Here is a 25,422-nt window from a genome sequence, read left to right on the forward strand (position 1 = left end):
TTTTCATTTTACTACTTTCTTGTGCAGATCTAATTGATTACAAGTTCTACAGCATTCAGGAGGCCTCATATCAGTGAGAACAAAGTCCCAAAACTTTCCTTGAACACGCAAGGGCTAGATTTGAATCTTCTAATGCTTCTGAGCTCTATTTTAATGCTTCCAAGAGATATTTTGATGCTTTTGAACTTTGTTTTAACACATTTAATTTTTCTAAAGTGCATTTAAATAGTTCTATAATGTATTTACGTCTTTCTACAACACTTTTGAAGTTTTCTATAATGCATCTGATCATTTCTGAAGTGCATATAAAGTGTTTTACATCACATTTGATTTTATTAAAGGACATTTTCTAGATTAAATAGCGCATGCAAGGCTTTCTATAATGCATGTGTATTTCTGTAACATATTTGGTAAAAATTACAGTTTCCTAAGTCTAACTTCCAAATTTGAATATCATTTGCTTATAGGTCCCTTCTAAGTTAACAAAAAGCTCTCAGATTACAAACAACATGCAATAGAAATGAAGACCCTCATAAATGTGCCTAGCCTTTGCTAGCTCCAAATTAGGGAAGTGGACCTTGGCTCTTGTTAATTTAAAGTGTGGCATCTCTAAGTTCCAAAAATTGCTTAATAGAAGTGTTCAATCTTGCTAATCTAAAATAGAAGTAGGCCTATACTCTTAACTCCTTCGAGTTGATCAGAATGCTTGACCTTTTGTAAAGATCAGTTACAACTAAATGAGGAAAGAATCCACACATAACTTGACTAGGAGCCCCTCTATCTTTAGAAGTATAAGGGTTGGTGATTAAAACTTTGTGTCTATTGTGTTTGGGAAGTCAAGATAGTAGGGATATGCTCTCACTCTCCTCAAGTGATCAAACTCCCAAACCTATTTTTGATTTCCATTTCCTGCTTTCCACTAAGTAGGATTATCTAGCCATAGCAAGGCTACCTCTTGAGTTGCCTTAGCAAGGTGGGTGAGAGGGATTGCCTCCTAATCTTGCATTCCCAATCAAATGCAAGTCACTTGTGTTTAGAATATAGCCTTCCTCAAGTAGTCCTATGAGGGATTGCTCCAAATCTCCTTAGCATTGGTGGGAAGCTCTCCATTAGAAGAGAGGTAAATCTAAACATAGCTGGTTAAACACTAAAACCCACTAGTCACTGGCTTTAGATAACCTTGTTAGGAAGCCATTTTATTCCATTTTCTAGGTGCGTGTTGTTTAATATTTTGTTTTGGTTTTATTGCTATTGTGCTTGGAAGTGCTTTAAAACTTAATAACAAACACCAATGTGGATCACTATCCTTCCAAAAGATGCAACTTCAAACTAATGTTGAGAAAACCAAATCTAAAACAAGAGCATTGCTGAACAACCTTGAAGTAGCACATATACTGCATGAAATAATGCATTTAGACATTCCTATGACACTTTTGATCTCTATTATAATGCATCTACCTACAAAACAACACATTTGAGCCTTTAAATAGTGCATTTGCATAGTCAAACAATGTATCTAAATCATTAAACAAAACATATGACAATTAGAATAGCGCATCTAAGAATTTAAAAGTGCATATGATCAGTTAAAAAATGCATTTGATCAATCCTGTAACACATCTAAGGAAAGAACATAAATAGAGGCCATCTGCATGTATGATAATTACGAACAAATGACAAATCTATATACCCTTTTCCTCACCGGTATTTTACAAGTAAGAGAATTCCCAAAGTTGACTGAAACATTTTTTTTGAAACAAGAAAAGCTACAAATGTCATTATCAATGCCACATTTAGCATTGCTTCATTTCACACATCAAGCCAAAGATGTTCAGAGACACACATCCATCACTTACTTGACTCTGCGAAAGCAAAACCCATCCTATCAACATTGGCAAACACCTTGTCCAACCTAGCTTGTTACTATAGATGAATCGTAGTCAACAGAAACCCTCACATTTCAAAAATGCATAAGAACTAAAGGAATCTAACTCACATTTCATGCCACCACATAAAACCAGTGTAGCTACAAAACCAAAATGATCACCTATATGAGTGAGTGCTAGAATATCTAGCAAGACCATCAAGCATACAAAACCTCTAAATCTCCTTGAACTTACCACACCAACAGATTGTTCACCGAATGTAGTTACTCACTACTTACCCTTGTTTAATTGAATTTTAGAATCCTTTGCCATGATGGGTTCATCCAACACATTGGATGACAAGAGTTTTGAGACTAAAATTGAAGATTTTCAACAAAATCTTGAACTTGTCGACATCATGGACAAGATACTCAAGAAACATAAGGAATGTTATATACTAGCATTAGCACAACAAGTTGCTAAATTGCCATCTGATTTTGATGTGACCAACTTGAGATGAGATGAAGAAGAGTCACCCCTAGATGTTGTCACACAAAAATTACAAGACCTCCAAATGGAAATGGAAAGAATGAAAAGACGAAAAACACAACCCATAGAATTCAACCTCGAAAAGGTGTGTCCTCTCCCCTTTGATAAGAACAATACCTTCATGCCTGTACTGCAAAATGTACAAATACTAAAATATGATAAATATTTTGGCATATCAGATCTACAAGATCACCTCAAATAATTCTATACCCTAAGTATGGAATTTGTCCATGATACAACATACCTAATTTGTCTATTTCCTAGGAGCCTTGGAGGGAAAGCCATGGAGTGGTTCTCAAAGCTACCCTCCAATATAAAAACTTTTGACCAACTGGCTTCCGTGTTCGTCTCCCAATATTCCTACAATATCAAAAGGGAAGTTACAATGATCAACTTATGCAACACAAAACAACTTCTCGACGAGTTATTCAAGAATTTCTTACAATGGTGGAGACACATGTTCGCTAAGTACCATAGAGACATACCCGACAAAGAGAAGACTGATGTCTTCATTAATAGTCTCTCCAAATTGATGAGTTATTGGTTCCAACTTAAAGGGCCTAAAGATTTTAAAACTACCCTAGAAAATGCTACTAATGTAGAAGAGACCTTGCTAAATAATGACATTACTATACTATCAAAAGACAGTAAGGGCTTTGCAAAAACTCCACTTAGATTCATAATTCCTTTGATTGGGCCACTGATTAACAAAAGTCATGGTGGTGAAACAACAACAAGAGCACCATTAAACCTCAAACCCAATCCCATCTAAACCAATTGTATCCTTTCATCAACAATACCAACCCAAATACACCCTAGCAAGATAATGCCCATTTGTTCTATCGACGTAATGCAAAAAATCCCTGTATGTCCAACCAACATGTACAATCAAGCTCCTCCTCCCCATAGATATCAATCTTTTGACATACCCAAAGAGTATACTCCTATCAGGGTGTCTTACAAAAGTGCTTCAAACCCTCCTGGTTGATGAGCTCATCGTACTTCTTGAGGCCAAACCCTATGAACCTCAAGTTAAACCAAAATGGTGGAATGACAAGCACATTTGTGCCTACCATTAAAATAGGGGCACTTGACAAATAATTGTTTTTCCCTTAAAGGGGCAATCCAAAAATTAATCGATGATGGGACCATCGAAGTAAACAACCTTAGCAATAATGAAGACCATAGAACCTTCAAGAACTCCTTCATGAGTCGTGAAAAGGGTGAATCCTCCAAAACCAATTAGAATGCACCCCCTCACACTAAAGTTAATTATGCACATCATTATGACAATACCATCAACATGATTTCTGGCTTTAATGACACTATAAATTTCATCATAGTTAAAGATAAAAATAAAAAACAATCCTCAAATGTCATTACTTGAGGCTAGGCCTCTAAAGTTGTTTTACCAAGACTAGTGACAAATCTCAATCATGCAAATGCAAGTTCCTCCTTATCCAAGTACAACCTGGTCAACCAATTACTTAAGATTTTGGCCCCTATCTCCATTTTTGAACTCTTTCAAATTTCCCTAGAGCATAAAGAAATACTCACCAAAGCCTAGTGCCAAATGACCTGGATGTGAGTAGATTTTAGAACTTGGTCATCAATTTTGTTGCCCCTCACTACGTATCTTTTTTAGCCTAAAATGAAATGTTCGTCATCCAACAACAAAACTCTCCTTTTCATATTGAAGTCTTTATCCATAGAAATAGACTTAAGAGAGCATTGGTTGATGGTAGGCTAGGTCTCAATATTTGCACACTCAATTTAGTAAAAGCCCTAGGGTATATAGAAGATATTTTTGACCCAAGAAAGAAAATTACTATCAAAGATTGCAACGAAGATCCTCCAAAGGCATATTTATTCTACCAATCAAAGTAGGACCAGTTGTGAAAGAAACTATTTGTTAGGTTTTAGAACTGGAATTAACTTATAACATCTTGTTGGGAAGACCCTAGATTCATGACATGCAAGCCGTTCCCTCCACTTATCATCAATGTCTTAAATTTCCTTACATGGGTCAAGAGGTGACCATACCCGAAGACCAATACTTTGCCCAATATTGTAATTCCCTTGTCCCTCATAACAGGGAAGAACCTAGTACACTAAAAGATGACATTAGCCAGTCCACATCTATAGACACTTCATGCTCTACCAATTAAAATGAAAACCACTCATCAACATCAACTAAGGGTAAAAAGAAAATGGGTTTTTCGGGTCCTTCCATCCCTTCACCATCACCATCCAAAGACCCTACGAAGTCACACTATGAAGAAATGGATAGATTGATGAAAGAATTTGATAGAAAGTGTAAATTGCATCGTGAAGTGGTGAACAAGTACTCAGTCTCTCTATTTGATCCCCCACTTTCTTTGAAATCTCATAGAAAATTGTCATCCACCACTAAGCCTTATCACAAACATTTCATCAAAGCAAGTGGCACACCTCCAAGTTTACTAGAAGAAATCAATCAACAAAACAATGAAATCTCCCCCCACCTACAAGAAAAATGGTTTGACCTAATGAAAAAGATGGGATACATGGAAGATGGTCCCTTAGGAAAAGGGATAGGCATTGTTAAACCTCTAGTGGCACAATTTAGGTCCAACAAGTCCAAAACAAGGGTAGGGTATGGCAAACAAGAAAAGACACAAACCTCTTTCAGGGCTCATCCTAAGCATAGTGATCCATCCTCTTCCACCTTGGTGTGGGTACCTAAATAAAGGGACAATAATAGCCATAAAAGAACTAACATCATAAATGTAAATCTATCCCTCTCAAGTTCACATCCCATGGAAGAACCACCCATAACTACATCTAATAACAAAGATGATGATGATTTCACTAAATGGGAATTTGAATCATTATCCAAGGAGTCTCTTCACAATAAAGCATGTGATGTTGTTCACATACCCACATCTAACAGTTTGGCTACATGAGAAACAACCTATAGTCCAGAACCCACTTCATCGAGAATTAGGGTACAACAAAGTAGTTTAGAAGATGATGAACATGATGAAGGGTTTCAATTTCAAACCTTATTTCCTAACTTCTTTCTAATGGAAGTTGAGGATGATTACTATGAGCCTCTCACAAGCTCTACTTTTCCTGATACTCTAGAAGAAGCTCATGTCATAGATGTAACAGATACAATGTATGAGTCATCCAATGAAATCATGTCCTTAAACCCTGTTGAGCCATTTCCATATCATGAATAACTCTCCCTAGTCCATCCTGAACTCATTGATGAGGATATAACTAAGCCTCACCACATCCCCCACTTTGACACTGACTATGAAGTCTTCATCTACCTAAACATGGTTGAACCATCTCAACAACAAAGAATAGAAGAAAGGTATATAATTAGGTCTGGTATCAATGACCTCAATCACACTAGAATAGGTCAAGCATTCCACAACCTTAATGATAATTACCAAGTTGTGGTTGATCTTGAGAAAAAAATATAAACAAATTGAAGTGATGCATCCCAAGGTGAAAACCCGATTGTGGCACCCATGGATGAGGTGATTGATAGCTTACCCAATCACAATAAGGAAAGGTCTTCTATCTTGATTGAACCAATAGAACTAGTCAACATTGGCTTAGAGAAAGAACCAAGGGTCATTTATTTGGCATAGTCCTTGAGCATAGAGGAAAGAAAGAAATTCATCCACTTCTTTGAAGAAAGATACATAAAATTTGCATGGCTTTACAAAGAAATGCCTGGCTTAGACCCGACTTTAATCCTCCATCATCTCAACATTTCTCTAGAGGTCAAGCCAATGGAACAACAACTTAGAAAGATGCATCCCCATATAGGTCTATTAGTTAAAGAAGAGTTAGAAAAGTTAATCAGCACCAATTTCATCTGGCCCTTGGCATATGCATCATGGATATCCAAAATTGTTCCTATATCAAAGAAGAATGGTAGCATACACATCTACATTGATTTTCATGGTTTGGACAAAGCATGTCCCAAAGATGATTTTCCCCTTCCCAACATTAACACCATTGTAGATCTAACAGTAGGTCATTCCATGTTTTCACTCATGGAAGGGCTTTTAGGGTATAATCAGATTAGAATAGCACATGAAGATCAAGAGAAAATAGCTTTTACTTGTGAGTGGGGCACGTTTTGCTAGAATGTGATGCCCTTTGGGCTAAAGAATGTTTTGGCTACCTATCAATAGGCCATGACCACTATCTTTCACGATATGATGCATATCTTTATGGAAGATTATGTGGGTGACATCCTTGCCAAATCCCATAGTCAAGAAGAACATCTCCCCATATCGGTCAAGATATTCACCCACCTAGAAGCATTCAAAGTTAGGCTCAATCCCAAGAAGTGTACTTTTGGCATCAAATCAGGAAAGCTTCTAGGATACATTATCTCAGCCAAAGGGATAGAATTTGACCTTGAAAAGGTCCAAGCCATAATCAGTATGCAACCTCCGAAGGACCTAAGTTAGTTAAACTCTCTTCAAGTTCATTGGTTCATTTCTTAGTTGGCAAAAAAGTTTGTACCTTTCACCCACTTACTACAAAAAGCTATAATTTTTAAGTGGGATGATCAATGTCAGAAGGCTTTTGACTTACTCAAAACCTACTTGATGAATCCACTTGTGTTAGTACCTTCAATATTACAAAAACCTTTGTTATTGCACATTTATCTAATAGATAAATTGATAGGAGCCCTCCTAGAACAAGAAAATGACCAAGGAAAAGAATGGGCCATCTATCGTACCTTAGTCAACTATGAGCTCAATTACTCTTTTATTGAAAAGGCTTGTCTAGTTGTAGTTTTTGCTTCCCAAAAACTACATCATTATCTTCTAACACACAAGGTCAAGCTCATCTCCAAAATTGATCCCCTCAAATATCTTATCAACAAAACAACATTAACAGGTAGACCAACCAAATGGGTGATGATCCTAAGTGAGTTTGACATTGAGTATGTTGATAGGAAGGCAATAAAAGGACATGCCATTGCTGATCAATTGGTAGATGCTCCTATAGAGAGTTCAAATCCTATCCTAGTCAATTTCCTAGATATGCACATTCTTTAGACAGAGCCAGTAATGTGGAAATTCTACTTTAATGGTTCCTACACACACCATGGATCAGGCGCCGGTATTCATCAGGCTACTAGGTGTTACCATCCCTAAGTCTTACAAACTACTTTTCCCCTGCACCAACAACATTGAAGAATATGAGGCTTTGGTTTTTGGTCTCAAACTAGCTTTAGAATGGAAACTAACAAGCTAGAGGTTTATGGAGACTCCTAGTTGATCATCAATCAAGTCATTGACACTAATCAGACCAAAGATGAAAATTTATTCCCTTACAAATATATGGTTGACATCGTTAAGGCATGTTTTGTTCATATTACTTTTGAATAAATTATCAAAGATAAAAATAGAGCAATAGATGCTATGGCCACCTTGGCCTCCTTACTCTAGCTCTTGCAGCGAAATGAGCGGTATGAGTTCTTAGTAGAAGAGGTGGTTCAACCCACACTTATTTAACCTGATTTCCTTATCATTTGCAACTTAGATGCTCCTAATTCCCTTTGGTATAACCCCATCATCACTTAGCTCCATGATAATGCCATTCCTTCTAACCTCTCATGCAACCAAAAACATAATTTCATTTGACAAACCTCACACTACACTTTGGTGGCTGATACACTGTATAGGAAGGGTCTTGATGCTACTTTGTTTATATGTCTTGAAAATGACAAGTCTAGAGTTGCTCTATAGGAAGTCCTTGCAAGGAGCTATGGGTCACACTCCAATGGGTTTACACTAGCAAAGAAGATTCTTAGGATGGGCTATTCTTGGCCAACCATGGAAAAGGATTCTATAGACTATGTCAAAACTTGCAAAAAATTCCAAATCCATGGTAACCTTGTTCATGCACCAGCCCAAGAGCTCAACACTTTGGCCACACTATGGCCCTTTTATCAGTGGGGCTTTGATTTTATTGGAGCCATCCATCCACCTTCCTCCAAAGGAAATAATGGATTATCACAACCACCAAATACTTCACCAAGTGGGTTGAAGCAGTGCCACTTGCCAACTCTATGGGAAAACAAATCTCTTCTTTCATTTTAAACCATATCATTTTTTGGTTTGGCATACCTCATGCCATTCTCATAGACAATGCCCTATACTTTAAAAATTAAATAATTGATGAATTATGTGAAACATTTCACATTATACACCACTCTTCATCAATTTATTATCCCCAAGGCAATGGCCAAGTAGAGGCCACCAACAAAACCATTATCAACATCCTCAAAAGAACTGTCAATGATATTGGTAGAGATTGAAATTTACAGCTGAACCCCACCCTCTTGGCCTATAGGATGAGTGTTAGGACACCTACATGTGTGACATCCTTCTTCTTGGTTTATGGCTTTGAAGCTATTCTTCCTTTAGAGGCTGAGATCCCATCCTTGAGAGTTACTCTTTGAGACATCCTACCAGATGAGGATTATAGAGTGGCCCATCTAGAATAGCTAGAATTATTAGAAGAACATTAGCATGTAGCACATGAACACCTCAAAGTGTATCAAAATAGGTTATTAAGACATTATAATGAAAGGGTTAAACACAGTTTTTTTCAGATTGGTGACCTAGTGCTCTAGGAAAACCCCAAGAACCAAGCAGCTAGAGAAAAGAAAGGAAAGTGGGAGGCCAATTGGATTAGTCCTTACTTTATCATAGAGTCCTTTGGTATTGGCACTTACAAATTCTTAGATTATGATGGCACAGACCTTAGTAGAGCCCATCAATAGCACCCACCTCAAAAGATTTTATGTCAAGAGCTTTGAGAAACATATCGAAAATACCAAAAAAAAAAGTGAGGAGTGAGAGAAAACACCTTTGGACTTCCCTAAACAACCCAAGTCCTTCAATGCTGAAAAATAATCAAGGTAGCCCTTAAGCAACTACCTTTGGGACAAATTTTTCTTGTTTGAGGCTCATCTAGCACAACCAAGTTAATTTCACACATACCCAATTGAAAAACACTTACAAATTATAGTTCCATGGTTCTTGGGGCATCAGATGTAGTTCACCACACCAGAGATAGTTAGTATGACATCAACAAAGGGAAAAGCAACAAATCAAGGGAACAAGGGAGTTAGATTATATATTGAGATACCATAGACATTAATTGCAAGAAAATCAATGCACATCTTAGCTATCCACCTTAACCAATGATCACTAATGTTTATTTCTGCCCTCATTTGACCTATTGGGCATCCCAAGCTCTAGAGTCCTGAACATAGTTATCCACACCCATTTTTTTGCTTTTTTGCCCACTTATGATCTCCTTGCTTCTTTAAGTACCTCGCACAATCTTGGTTACCCCTCATATTCTAACAAATCTCACTCACATTGTCACTCCATTCCTCAAAATCTAAAAAATCATCAAAAATGATCAAAAAACTAAAAAAATTGCCAAAAATTATCACAAAAAATTCAAAAATCATCTAAAATCATCAAAAAAATTCAAAAATTCAAAAAATCCCAAAAAGTATTAAAAAATTTCAGAAATTGTCTAAAATTATCAAAAAAATTCAAAAATTGCCAAAAATTACCAAAAAAAAAAATTCAAAAATTATAAAAAATGATCAAAAAATTCAAAAATCATCTAAAATTATCAAAAAAAATTCAAAAAATTGCCCAAAACATTCAAAAGGAGGTAATAATTGCCAAACATAACCCTGAAAGCCCACAAAATTAACAACACCCAAAAATTCCTATCAATTCTTGACTCTCTCTGGCTCAAATAGGCTATATAACATTCAAAGTGCCTCAACGATATTAAGAAGAAACGTAGTTATGTCCTAAAACATCTTGCTAGGCTTTGAAAAATCAAGCACAATGTGAATAGCACAAGAGGCATCGACAGAGTCCCCTTTTCATCCCTCTTGTCAACAACAACAATTCCCGATGGACCATTAGTCTTATTTATGTTGCAAGGACCATGATTAATTTGACCTCTTCAAAAAATATATCAATGCTATCTTGAAAGCCTAGATATCCGTTAGACTCTTTCATCACCATTGAAAAGGGGACATAGAATAAGCAAGCATAAAAACTTGAGCTTGCCACCCCTCTCTGCACCTTTTAAGGCCCATACACCTTTTTTAGGCCCCTCAAGCACCTTTTTAGGCCCAGATGCCTTTTTCAGGCCCCTCAAGCATCTTTTCTAGCATATCCACTTTTTTTGATTGGAAGGATATTTTCACTGAAATTTGAAGTATCTCCAAAACTCCAATAATTAGTATCATGTTGAACTCCTCAAAATTTTGAATCCAACACAACTTGAATGGACGAAAAAGGAGTCTATATGCTCAAGTTACAACTAGTCAAAGTTTGTCAAACCAATACCAAAGGCCATAAAAAGGTGAAAAAATAATCATCTCGAAAGTGGTCAACAATGGATTTCAAATGAAAGAGCTTGTCAAAAGCTTTCTAATGGCATTCGTTTCGTCAAAAAATGGAGATTGAATGTGAAAGTTATAACGGTTTGAAGTTCAAGTAAAAGTGTGGATTCTAATGACATCAACATGACATCATAAAATCTTAAAGAGAGGGAAAAAATTAAATTCAAATTCAAATAATTATTTAATTCGTATTAAATGAATTAGATGATGGGAGTTGAACTCCCAACCATTGCCCTCCTAAAAGTAAGGCCAAATGATGGGCTATTTATGATATATTTAACATAAAAGGAAGAGTTGTTATATACCCATAGCAAATCTATCCAACCTTATTTGAAATAAGGTTTATTGTTAATTTGTTATTATTTTTAACCTCAAACTTGCTAAGGGACAAAACTATAAAATGGAAAAAGGGGGTTAGACGAGATGTAAATGGTTATATGGCCTATTTTAAAATTATTTTGTTTTAGCCTATTTTAGGCAAATATTTTGTATAAAAAGGGGGTATGAGGTCATTTTGAAGATAGAAAATTGAGAGGAATTGAGGAAAATTTATGGGAGCATTCAGCTAATGAAAAATTAAGGATTTTTGGAAATAAATCATGGAGGACGTATTTTTAATCCCAAACATCAGAGCAGTGTAATGCTGATGTTTTACAAGGGGTTGATTTTGTAACGCATTGTAATTGATTTTTGGAGTTAATTGAATCGGTCCACTAGTTGGAGCTAGACCTAGAGACATAGTCCTAATAGGGCAAACTCCAAGATCAAATTGTGTTGTGCCTCTTATCTCCCATTTCTTTTCTGTCAGTTGAGTTGTATGTTGTTCTTTTCTGCATTTTTAATTGCATTAATTTGCTTCATTAAAAGCATTGAATTAACTTTATGTAATTGGTTAAAATTCCTCTGTATCAATCGTAGATTCTTCTTCTTTGTAATTTCAATAGTTTAAAACACATAGCCACACATTTACTGCATGGATTAGGAATTTATAAATGATTATTGGGATTAAGTCATAAAGCTTGTAGATCTTAAATTAGATCATTTTTCAAGGCCCAAGTGTCCTTTTTGGGCCCCGAAAATGCCTTTTAGGCCAAAGCACCTTTTTCAAAGCCCCATTTTACCTTTTTCAAGGCTCAGGTGTCCTTTTTGGGGCCCCAAAATGCCTTTTCTGGCCAGAGCACATTTTTCAAGGCCCTGTTTCACCTTTTTCAAGGCCTAGGTGTCCTTTTTGGGCACCCAAAATGCCTTTTTGGGTTAAAGCACCTTTTCCAAGGCCCTATTTCACCTTCTCGAGACCTAGGTGTCCTTTTTGGCCCCTAAACACCTTTTTATAGGCCACAAGAATGTCTGTCTCGGCACACACCTAGAGGAATATCCCAACATTGGCCTTATAATTATCTGTAAAGGCTATTAATATACACAAAATTATTCCTTACACATCATGACTCCCCATATATTACATAACTTCATATTCATCTTTCATCATGATCCCACATAGACATTGTCACCTACCAGTAAAGGTTATCCTTACTCTACGGATCATATTGTGCCCACTTTTATAGAGATTAAAACCTTTCCAATATTTGTCACAAAACTCAAAAATAGTTAAATATCTATTAAAAATCCCAAAAATATTCACATATTCCTCAAAATGCTAAAAGCATCCAAATATATTCCACAAAATACTAAAAACAAACTTGACAATGCATTACAATCAACATCAATTGTCCCTTTGATTGCCACAACAAAAAGCACAAACTTTTATTCTACTATGACAACAATGACAACATTACATTTAAACAATGTCTGGTGAATTATTTATTCTGGCCTCCTTGGGGGAGGTGGAAAGATAGGGTGTCCAACCAATAGTGTTTCTTCTACCTAGCTCTAGAAGAAGAAGCTCCTGACATCAGTCCTCTCCATACCCACACCACATCCATGGGAATTGGAAACCTCCCACCACACAATTCTACATTCAATAGTTGTATAAATTCCCTATTGACAAACTACATCTCTCATCGGTCCTTATTTGGGAATGCCTAATAATAACATCCCATATAATAAGAGGCTTCCTAATGTACCTTCATCATTTGGTGCATTTTCACAAACACATTCTCCATAAATTTATTTACTCCTAGTGTAGTGATCGCTCCTTGGGCCACATCCCACTCCTACTGCATTTGATTAGTCACCATTTAGCAGTGCTCAATGTCTACTTTTGCCTCATCCAAAAACTGTTGCAACTGTCTCACCTTCTCCTCACTTAATGCTAACTACTCTTGCAACTTCAATGATAGGGAGTTTTCTTTTGCAATCACCTCCCTAAATGACTCAGATTGTGACTACAATAACACAAGCTCATTTTGTGCACTCTTTAGACCCACTTGGGCCATCTTCAGAGATTCCTATAAGCTTTGAACCTACGACTTCTCTGCTCACATTCCTACATCATTTCCCTCTGCCCGCACTTGCTCTACACATAGTTCCACTTCCAATGATTGCACCTATGCCTGCTCTACATCCACTACCACTTACAACCATCTTTCCTCCATTTGTGCTCAATATTCTTGCACCTTCTCCGTCAATCCTAACAAAAATGTGATTTCCTATTCTACATTCTTTGCTTGAACTCTCTCTGTGGCTAACATTCTTTGTAATTCCTTCACATCCCTTGATGATTTATCTTCACCTCCTACCTTTAGCCATGGCTCCTCCACATTTACATTGTTCACTTCCCCTTCTATTGACCCTTGTCCTAGTATCTTGAGGCTAATCAACTCCACTCATTACCTAACCCACACTAACACCTTCTACATCATTTGGAGCTTCTTCCATGGGATTTTTAGTAGATTTTATCTCCCTCACCTCCTCCTCCACTCTTGACATACTCTTCATCATCCTTGGAAGACTACTCTCCACCTGTGTCATCGGCTCATCATCTAATACCACTTGCAATGCTTGTTGCATTATAGTCCCCAACACCATCATTAATATCGGAAAGGGCATTTCTTTTGCCTTGATCCCCACCTCTTTGAGGTGCACTAATCCTTGTCCCACATGACTTGCTTCACCTGGCTTTAGAATTAACACTTGTAGTTTCAACTGATACACTAGTTCCTTGGAGGTTTTCCAAACACACTTCGCTCTTCTCCCTTGCCTCATCCACCTTCCCTGGCTAGCATCACCCTCCTACTGTGACTGATTTGGTGAGCCCAACATACTTTCACTTGCATGCTTCCTACAAATTCTTAATATATCCAATAGCCACATTCTACTCTTCACCTCACCTTGTTCCTCTCCCATGCTATTTGCTTACTTATAGTCATCACTCACTTATGACTTGTTGTTCACTAGTCTTACCACATATATTCTCTCTGTATCCTGCTGCACTGGTACTAGGTACACTTGATCCTTGGATCTGACACTTAGACATCCTAATTCCTACCGATGCACATTGCCCAACAGAATCCATTGCTAAATCACTACTGACACATCCCACACTTTCTTATCTAACTAGTACAATAGTTTCTCCCTAGTAGAACTAAAAAAACTTGACACTATTACGCACAACTAGCAACACACCTAGTCCAAAAATAATGGTTTTCCTCACTATTATGTACTTCTAGTGCCTTGATGAAGTGCTTGACTAGAGGTAGTGGTATGAAGTCATGATATTTTATTGGTTTTTCACTATTTAACTCCACTGATCCTTTGATTTCATGCATTATTAGTGTCCACTTGTAAGGGCCTTCTTTTGTTTGTAAAGCCATGTGTACCTCGACAAATTTTGTGTGCTATTTTAGGTGAGCTCTTTTATGTGACTATTTGCATGCCTATTTTTATTTTTTTGCAGCTATAACTTATGTTTTCTATTAGTTGTCATTTTTTTCATGTACATTATTCATATTTACTGGTACTTCTTAGCGTGACATAGTATTCATATCACTATAGCTGAGCTAGTGGTGGTTGTACTTAGTCACCTTTTATCACACACTCTATGATGACAATTAATTTGCATCTCTTTACAAAGTGATAGTTAGTTGCATTTATTTAGTTTGCATTTTCATCTTGGGTCCCTTGAAAACACATGGTTGTCACATGGATTAGGATTACAAAAGAAATCCTTCACAACATCATTCAAATTCAAGAATGGTTATCCAATAACAGACAACAACATCAACATCAAGGCAAGCTTTTACAACTCAACTATTATGGACTTTGTCTCCTCACAACATCACCACCATGAATCACACTTCATTGTGTCATATTTTCATTCCACTTATTGCATTATGTGGCTTTTTAATCTCAAACAATTCTAGTCACTATTTCCTTTTATCAAATTTTATTTCATTACACACCACAATATTTTATTTTGTGACATTGCATTACATTTTCGTCCATCACATTTCATTTAACTCATGCATTTCATCTCATAAACACATATCACTTATACATGTCATTCAACTACTCCATTCAATATCCACATATCATGCTATATTAATCATCCACAAATACATCAATATCCCCTACATGCATACAAAAGTTCATGACATATCAAGTGCATGATTCTGAACATCAAAATTCTCAAATATCTCATATATCAAAAAGATCAAATCATCAACATAAAAGGGTCCTCATCATAAATGACATAAATGATAAACCAATAAAATGAACACAAAACTCCACAACCAACTTTGTGTCACACCACATACGTAATCTCTTTATGTCTAATCTGAATGGCCTTGCTCACTAGGGGCACTCATCCCATCTTGAACAATTGAACACTAAACAATGACATCAATTTTTCATCACAAGTGATCATCCTACATCAATCAAATCTCAACATCTAGCTATTCAACTAATGGTTCTATCTTGAACCTTTTATTTGTCCTACTTTGTATCCTAAGATGAACATATTAGTTTTTCCTACTCTAAACCCTGAGGGGGGCACTATTTTTTATCTATCCAACATCACCTAATTGATTTTACACATCACTTTGTCAAAACACATTGTTGAACTAGTCATTTTCCCTAATCTACATCCTGAGATGGGCATGTTCATTTTCCCTAGTCTACACGCTGAGGGGGGCATTATTTTCTATCCATCCCATATCATTTAATTAATTCTACCCCACTATACAATCATTTGTTCTCATCAACATTTTCAAAAATAAAATTGGAATATCCATTTTTTTTTTGAACATCTATTTTTCCAATTTCATTTCTAAGGGGGCAATATATCCATATCAAATTGGGGCATCCAAACTAGGGGACCATAAAAAATTTTCAAATATAAAAAATACACTACCCCAATCAAAATTGTAACATCAAATAAAACTGGGGCATCCAATCAAGTTATCCTAAATGAAGGATTTTAAAACATCAACATTGAATCAAACATCGAATTGTCAGTAATCAGACATCAAATCATCGATGATCAAGTATCAAGTCATCAACAATCAAACATCATATCAACCTCGAAACATCAAAACATCATCAATCAGACATTCCATCATCAAAATTGACCTAAAATTAGAGAATCAAGATAGCCTTTTAACTAATATGCTTCACATATTAGCTCAACGAGGGGCATTTGTAGACACCCAAAAATTGGCAAAGACCCGAATTACACAATTCCAATCAATCAATGCAAATTAAAGAGGAAATTAGAAGAACACAAAAGACTTTCAAAATCAAAAATCACATTAGGTCATTAATTGTCTATCAAATCAACAAGACCTAAATCAACTTCAAAAGAGGAAAAAAACAATTCAAATTAATAAAATGAAATTGAAAAAGGGAGGAAGAAAAAGACAAAGTGTTGAAAGTAAATAAGACATTTATTAAATCAAAAAAGTGATTTATCCTCACAAAAGTGAAAATCTCCCCTTTTCATTTAAAAAGAATTAGAAATATCATCATTTATCCTCAAAACTAAGTCTGTTGGACTCTTCCTCTTGGTTTGTTATGAGATATTTTATGTTTCTCTTTCATCTACTAGTCAAAGGGGAAAATCCTAGTTCTTACCCCAACCCCTTCCAAAATCCTTTAAAATATAGGAGGGAAATCCAAGAGCCAAGGGACCCAAGTTTTAGGCATCTGCACTATAGGTACATTCTAAGTTATCATTTTAGCATTATCATTGTAGCAAGTTCATAGCATTTTAGCATTATTTTTATGTTATTTGGCATTATTTATTACATGTTAACTTATTGCATATCCATTTTGATAGCATATAATCTGCATTTTTAGTTATAGATCTTGCATGCATTCTTGTAGATCTACATTTTTAGCATACTCCCATTTTAAAACTATCACTGAGATGCTGGTATAAGAGCTTTCTTAGTAGTTGTAGTTAGGAAAACATGAGACACTCATAGAGATTACATTCTAATGATGATATCTTGTGTTTAGTCTAGTTCGTTGTCAGTCTATCTACATTCTACATTAAAGTTTCATGAATATGCGATTACACCATTTACACATATAACCATAAATTGATGAACCATGATTAAAGAAATGAAATGCATTGTTAGAATGACTAAGTTTGGCATATAGATATGCACTGAAGTCTTCTGCCCAGGGTGTTTGGTATAAGGAAGCCAATAAGGAAACATCTCCATTACTAGATGAGGATATGGAGATTTTGTGTCTAATTTATTTTATTTATCTTAATAAAATAATTGTTACTGAGAACGAGTAGGAATGTTATTAGAATTTATAGATTTGGCTTTAATTTTGCTATTGTTAGCAGTTTCTAGAAAGCTCACAATTGTATATTTTAAGGGAAGAAAGTACACACAGAAAAATAGACACACACCAAAACTAAAACTATATTAAAATATTGATTATACCCTACACATTTAGAGAATAATGATTTAATTTTTAGTTATTAAACACTTTAATCTTTTCAAAAATAATGACAAAGACAAATTGTTAACCACACTCCTCATAGCAGATGTATATAAGTAGATTTATTTAGAATGATATTTCTCTATTCCCTTGATGTGAAAATATAGATGCTCTATTGTACTCAACTATAGAGAGAAAATGTGTGAAGAATATATATATTACCAAATTATGACCCTAAGATGTGTTGTACTAGTATTTAAATTTTTTTAGATAGAGCTCCTTTAAAATTGAGTGTCTTTGTTAGAAAAAAGATTTGCACATAAAATTTCACCAAAATTATTGATTTTTCAAGATGGGGAATTTTTTCTTGGACTTGGAATGGTTTTGTTAATAAATCTTATATGTAATTTAGAATGGTTGGATCAATATTTTATGGAATAGAAGGGTGTTTTAAATTGTACTAGTTCTAAATACATGCAAGGTGTTTCATTTATTTTATTTTGCAAGGAAGTTAGGAATGTTGGAAGGGTGCCAAATGTGGGTTTTAATAGGGAAGGGTAGTATTTGAAATGATAAAGATTTCTTTCTCTCACTACTTTCTAGTTATCTTCATGATCTTGAATACTAGTTTCAAGCTTGGCCAAGCTATTAAAAGATTTGCATATGTTATGTTTATACATGGTTGTTTATTTTTATCCCTACCACATCCATGAGTTATTTCTACTTAGACATATATTTAAATTATATTAGATCACATGGCTTCACTAGATCCATCTAATCCAATTGTTCTAAGTTACTAGGATTCTTGTGCTAGGGTCATAGTGTTCTTTGTATTAGGAAGAACCTATGGGAGCTAACCACTTTTTGGTTGGGTGGTAAAAGTGTGTTATGCCCCACTTGGGAACCCAAGAGAAAAAAAATTAACATGTTACAATGTTGACTGAACTATTTAAAAAAAAACTTTAAACAACATCAAAGAATTATAAATAAACAATTACAAATACAATTTCCAATTCTTCAAGGGTTCCTTTATGTCGATTCATGATAAAGTTTTATTTAATTAGTTAAGTCTCAAGTATAATTTTTGTGATGATAAAGAATTAACAGATACATTATCTCATAAGAAAATCCACAAGTACAACTGATACAATGAAAGTACACTTAATGAATAACATCCATTGCACATGTCACAAGGTATGTGAAAATAGATACACATACATCAAAGATACATGATAACATACATACATTAACTAAATAGAAGTCTCTAAGATAAGAATAAGAATGATAATGATAAAACTGCATCCACAAACACCCAACATTTGCCAAATTTGGTGGGGGTGGGGCAAAAGGTAAGAAGATACAACCTCTTGACTGCGTTGGTCACCTATTTAGACTTCCTCTCACACTGTGCAGGGAAGATAATGAATGGTCCTCATAAGGCTAATCAATCATAAAAAATCATAGGCAAGGAATCCTAATAGACAAATCTACCTGAAAGGTATAAAACTACAAAAGACAAGGTGACAAAATTGAAAAGACATTCATTCCAATACTTACATCACATACCAAGCCAACATCCATATACCAAATACAATAAAGTATCAAAATCAATATAAAGTCAATGAAAGATATCCACCTTAAGTCAAAAGCCACATGTCTAAGAGCATTAATCATCTGGATAATAACTACCATCAATAAAAGTAAATCATCAACAAGAGAACATCCAACAATAAGTCCACTACTAGAGGCAAATGTAGAATCTATGGAGGAGATTCATATTACATTCTAGGGAGTGTCATCACATGGTAAAACCACTTGAGTTACCTTGGGCTGGTCTCTTGTTAGACCCTAGATCCTCAAGAATTGAGTTGCCCTCTCATGAAAATGAGGAAAACCAATCATACCTCTTACTAGGTATCATCATGTTTCCATCCTTAGCCTATATAAGTACTCAAGACATGAAAAAAGAAATATCTCTACTTATTTGTTTAGTGTGTTTCCCAAATATTAATTACTAGATAATAAATTATTACATAACTTACAATAGTTTACCCTGGCAATGAACACTTTGGATCCCAAACCCCTATTGCAATTCACTCCCAAAGACATGCACCAAGACAACCTCTCCTAACAATACAAATCATAGTTGTGTCCCATACCATAACACCCATAATGATTAACTTGGTTCCTTAACATGCAACTTGAAAACAAGTTGGTTTACCCGACCAAAGTAAACATAAATGCATCACAAGATAATACTCATAAATGCCACTTCTACTACAATGCCCTCTTGGAAATATAAGATAGGCTAAAACACTGAGAGGGGAGGGGTGAATGAGTAACTAATAAAACTTAATCTTAATTCACCAATTAATCTTTCATATGTATTCTAATCTAATTATGTGCATGAAAAAATGAAAGCATTAAAATGTTCATAACACTTTTACACAAAATGTGGTGACCCAAAAGCCTTCCAAATAGAAAGTAAAACTTAGGTGGGGATGATACCCACAAGCTTTATTACTGTAGTATAAACTTAGCCTGTTAAGGTTTACAATGATCACTTTTGATGATCTTCCCTATTAGGAGCAAGAAGGATTGCTAGGTCTACCTTGCAAAAGGATTTACAAACATACAATGAAGTATGCACTCAATAAAGAGATTTACAAAAGAATGATAAGTCTACCTTGTGAAAGGATTTAATTGTTCCACCTGTTAGGATGAACCAATGGTTGACCTCTAATCTGCAACTTTGATTTGATGAATAAGATTCCCTTTGAGTGTAACGATCACCTTGTTGTGATAGATAAATCTTTGCTGCTCCTTATACTGCTTGTAGCCTTTTTACATCACACTTCTACTTTTATACATATTCCTTGGTATATATTTCATTCTTCGATGTGATATAATACATTACATAAATACCAATCCAATTTAAAATTCATCAAATTTAGCTACAATACAAGTTTCACCAAAATACACAAAGTCGACCCAACTGCAGGTACTTGAATTCTAGAGACAAACACAGTGAGGCTCTGATACTTGACAACCATTGTCAACACTTGACATCATCATGCACTTGTTAGAAATAGAAGTTTGGCTCATACTAATCACTTCCAAGTAGTCTAAACTCAGTCTGCACTAGTGACTCAGTGAACACTACAAAACTTAGCATATAAACTGAATCACTTGGTTGACATTGCATAGCTTAGTTAACACTATCACTATGAGCTTAGTATAAATTGAATCACTTGATTAACACCATGTAGCTCAATCAACATGAGATTCACATTGCTAAAGTTGCAAACTCGATAAGCACTAAAAAACTTGGTTTGGACTAAGAAACTTGGTTTGCACTGAGAAACTCAATTTGCATTGAGAAACTCAGTAAACACTATGAAGCTCAATTTACACTGATAATCACCAACTTGGTAGATACTGCTCAGTGCAAATTGAATATTGTTCCTGGAACTCGGCAGCAACTGTAGAACTCGGTAGAGCATAAATTACTTGGTTAACACTGTTAACTATACTATAAGCTTGGTATCTACTAACCATCTGATTAAGTGTGTGTCACTAATAAACAAACTTGACTGTAATGCCAACATGCCCATCATAATATCTAAAACTAATGACTGTCATAGAAGAAACAATGAAAAGAAACCTCTGGTGCATGCCCTAGTTGACAAACTAAAAAGTCACAAGAAAACCATACAAGAAGAAACATCAAATAACTTCAAATGGGATTATAAGGAAGGCACATGTTCTTAAACACATAGCTGAGTTTGTTTGCTTGAAAATACTGGTTGACCATTTGGACATTTTCAAAGCATTATGATACACATTTTTTTTATCAAATGATGTTTCCAGCCTAAATTTTAAAGTTTATTAACAAGTACTGTCAAGGTCATATATCCACTAATGTTGTTATATTTAAAATAAGAATATTTAAATATCACAATTACATTTGAATTTTAATAATCTCTAAATATAGCCATCTTAATTAAAGTATGTTTAGAATTAAAATATAAACTAATGTTTCTATCTACTTTTGGAACTAACATAATTATCTTCCTAAAACATTCAAATATAACAATGTCAAATGGCAAGACATGATTTTAAATATATCTCATACTATTTTAATAAATTAACCTCTATCAAATTTCATTATAAATAAATAATAAAAAAATTAAATTGAAAATTAATAATATAAACTAAAATATTTCCGAACAATATATATATATATATACACATATACATATATATACATGTATACATATGTGTGTGTGTGTGTGTATGTATACATATATATATGTATACATATACATATATATGTATATATGTATATATATGTATATACATATATACATATATATATATATGTATATATGTATATATGTATAGATATACATATATATATGTATATATGTATATATGTATATTATAAATAAATAATAAAAAAATTAAATTGAAAATTAATAATATAAACTAAAATATTTTTGAACAATATATATATATACACATATACATATATATACATGTATACATATGTGTGTGTGTATGTATACATATATATATATGTATACATATATATATATATATATGTATATGTATATATATGTATATACATATATACATATATATACATATATACACATATATACATATATACACACATATATATATATGTATACATATATGTATGTATATATGTATATATATATAGATATACATATATATGTGTATATATGTATATATGTATATATGTCTATATATGTATATACATATATACATATGTATATATATGTATATATACATATGTATATATATGTATATATACATATGTATATATATATATATATATATATATATATATATATATATATATATATATATATATATGAATTCTTTTAGAATAACTGAGGGGGGGGTGAATCAGTTATCCAAGGTCCAATAGTGCCCAATACAAATTTTTGTCAAATCTTTAATGGCATATAATAGAAATTATTATGCATGCAGTTAAACATTAAACAACCATAAAAAGTAAACATGCATCACACTATAACACAAAGGATTTTGGTGACCCAGAAACCCTCCAGGAATAAGAAGGTAAAATTGGAGTGGGGATGACACTCACAAAATAATTGCGCAATTGATTTCAACCACTTCTAATGGTTTTCCCTGTTAAAGGCTTTACACACTGTCAGATGTGACCCTGTTAAAGGATTTCTACACCCTGTTAGGAGTGTGCCCTATTAGAGGACTTAAGAACATTCAACTAAGAATGTCACTCTGTTAAAGGATTTACATAGAGCTATTAGGCCCACCCAAGTCCATGGGATTTACAGTCACCTTCTCAAAAGAATCTTTTATCCCACTCTAAGGATCTCTTATCCTTCTCCTAAAGATCTCTTATCCTTCTCCTGGGGATCTTCTATCTTTTTCCTAAGGCTTATCTACCTAGCTATTAAGCCAACCTAGCAATGTAGGATTTCAATGTCTAATACAATTGCAAGAAAGTATAAGGAAGGTTTTGGCCTGATAAAGATTGTAGCTCTAACCTTGCAGATTTTAGATCACTCTTTAGTTCTTTTCTTTGCTTGGCTTTTCTCCCTTGCAGTGTTGACATCTTGTCCACCCTTCAAGATCTATCTCCTTGAGTTCTTCCACTCATTATGCCAATGCGCTCTATGGTCACTTGATCAACTCAAATTCTCGATGCTCTGTGTTTACTCCTCACTGTGTCCTCTACTTCACACTTCACACTAGCCTTCTCTTGGCTTCTTGACATGACCACACTTATGACCAACTCTGTAATGCCCTGCCCGGAGATCCTTGGAAACAAGGATTCAAATCAAGCCAAGATATATATATATATTTTACAAGTATGAATGCACAAGACAACATCATACAGGGATCACAAAGATTGCAACAGAAGACTTCAACACAATCCCGGCAACCAACGAATCTCTGAACGCCACTACCAAACTAACACACACAACAAAGCCAACAAAGACAACGCACATGATGAGGGCACAAGAAAACAACCACTCATCAACAAAACACCAAGCTGTGGTAAAATGCAGAATCTTGAAATTTGGCTAAGCCTGAAATCTTGAAGCCCTGAAAATTGGCTAAGTCTGGATTTCTGAAGCCCTGAAATTTCCTAGAATCCATAACTTATCTCTGAGAGGTTTGAAACCTATCTCAAATGTTTTTTTGCATATATTAAAATATATCTTAAGTATAAAATATACGTCAAATTATACTTAAACGATATATTTTAAACCTCGAAGGACAACAACAGAAGCCCAAAAACTGAATTCCAAAAGAAACCTCCTAAATTCAAAATGCAACAACATAGGCTCGAAGAACGCCCAAAAGGGTATCCAAAACCACTCTCAAAAAGATCAGATCATGACGAAAAGTGCTCACTGATGGCACGCGTAGGTTTTTCACAAAAACTGTGCGACACTTTTTACTAAGGGAGGGAGACACTTCTCCCTTACTGAGTGCGACACTTCTCAAGAAGGCGTGCGATACTGGAAAAGTATCGCGCGACATTTCTCATAAAGCCATGCGACACTCTTCTAGTGTCGTACGACACTTCTTCAGTAATGCGTGCGACACTTTACAGTCTCGTGCGACATTCTTTGTATGGGCGTACGATACTTTATCAGTGTCGCACAATGCTGAACAAATGTCGCCCATAGAAAGAAAAAATGCTTCCAGAACTCAAAAATGGGGAAAAACCAACAAAAGAACCTCCACACCGGGGAGTACCGGATCCAAGTGAATTGAGGAATGAACACTCGAGTGCAAGAACAAAAGCAACATCGCAATGTACATAAATACATCTTAGGAACAAAACAACCAAACTAAGTACGCGATTCCTCCCAACCGTCAATAGCATCATAAGACCATCGTGGGTCTTAGCCATCCCCCGTGCGTAACATCCCAAGCCACCGACCAAATCGTCGATACTGTCATAATAGGGACGTCACTACTAAAAACATGCAACAATATAAGCATAAGGAAATCTAACACGCTAGTAGTAAAGCATAAAGATAATCCTACAGTAGATAACATCACCTATCACATGCTAAACAATAGTAAGCAACGAATATACTACTACAGCAAATCACATCATCTAATCATATGCTAAACATCATAATAAGGGAATGCGCCAAATAAAATAACATCATCTAAACATGATATACAAGCATCCCAATGAAAGCATAAATCACAAGAAAGCATACTCCAGAACCCGAAGTACCAAGTGAAAACATCCAGCAATGGTCATACTAGGACAAAGATCGTCTCTGTACACCGATCCCTAGCAGTGGTGAAGGTAGCTACGCCTCCCAACCATGCGGCACCCGTAGGTCCACACCCGCCGTGCTGATGGAGATAATGATCCAACCACAAACACACATAAAGCACAACATCCAAGGCTAACACTCACGGCAGACAGTATGATGGTTGAACCAAGAACCTAAGACAATGCAAGGAGTAAAGGTCCTGGTCAGACACTCAATAGGCTACTATGTAGGGACTAACATCATGGAGAGTTGCTTGGCATCAAAAGGCCCAAGCTTGGATCATGCGGATTCAACATCCCTCAACGGAATGGCTCGGCACAACATTTTATTATCTTAAATTTTATTACCAATCACACATTTTCTTTAA

Source organism: Cupressus sempervirens, chromosome 1 (genome assembly GCF_028749045.1).
Source record: "Cupressus sempervirens isolate cs-2001-9-10 chromosome 1, ASM2874904v1, whole genome shotgun sequence".
NCBI classification, from domain to species: Eukaryota; Viridiplantae; Streptophyta; class Pinopsida; order Cupressales; family Cupressaceae; genus Cupressus; species Cupressus sempervirens.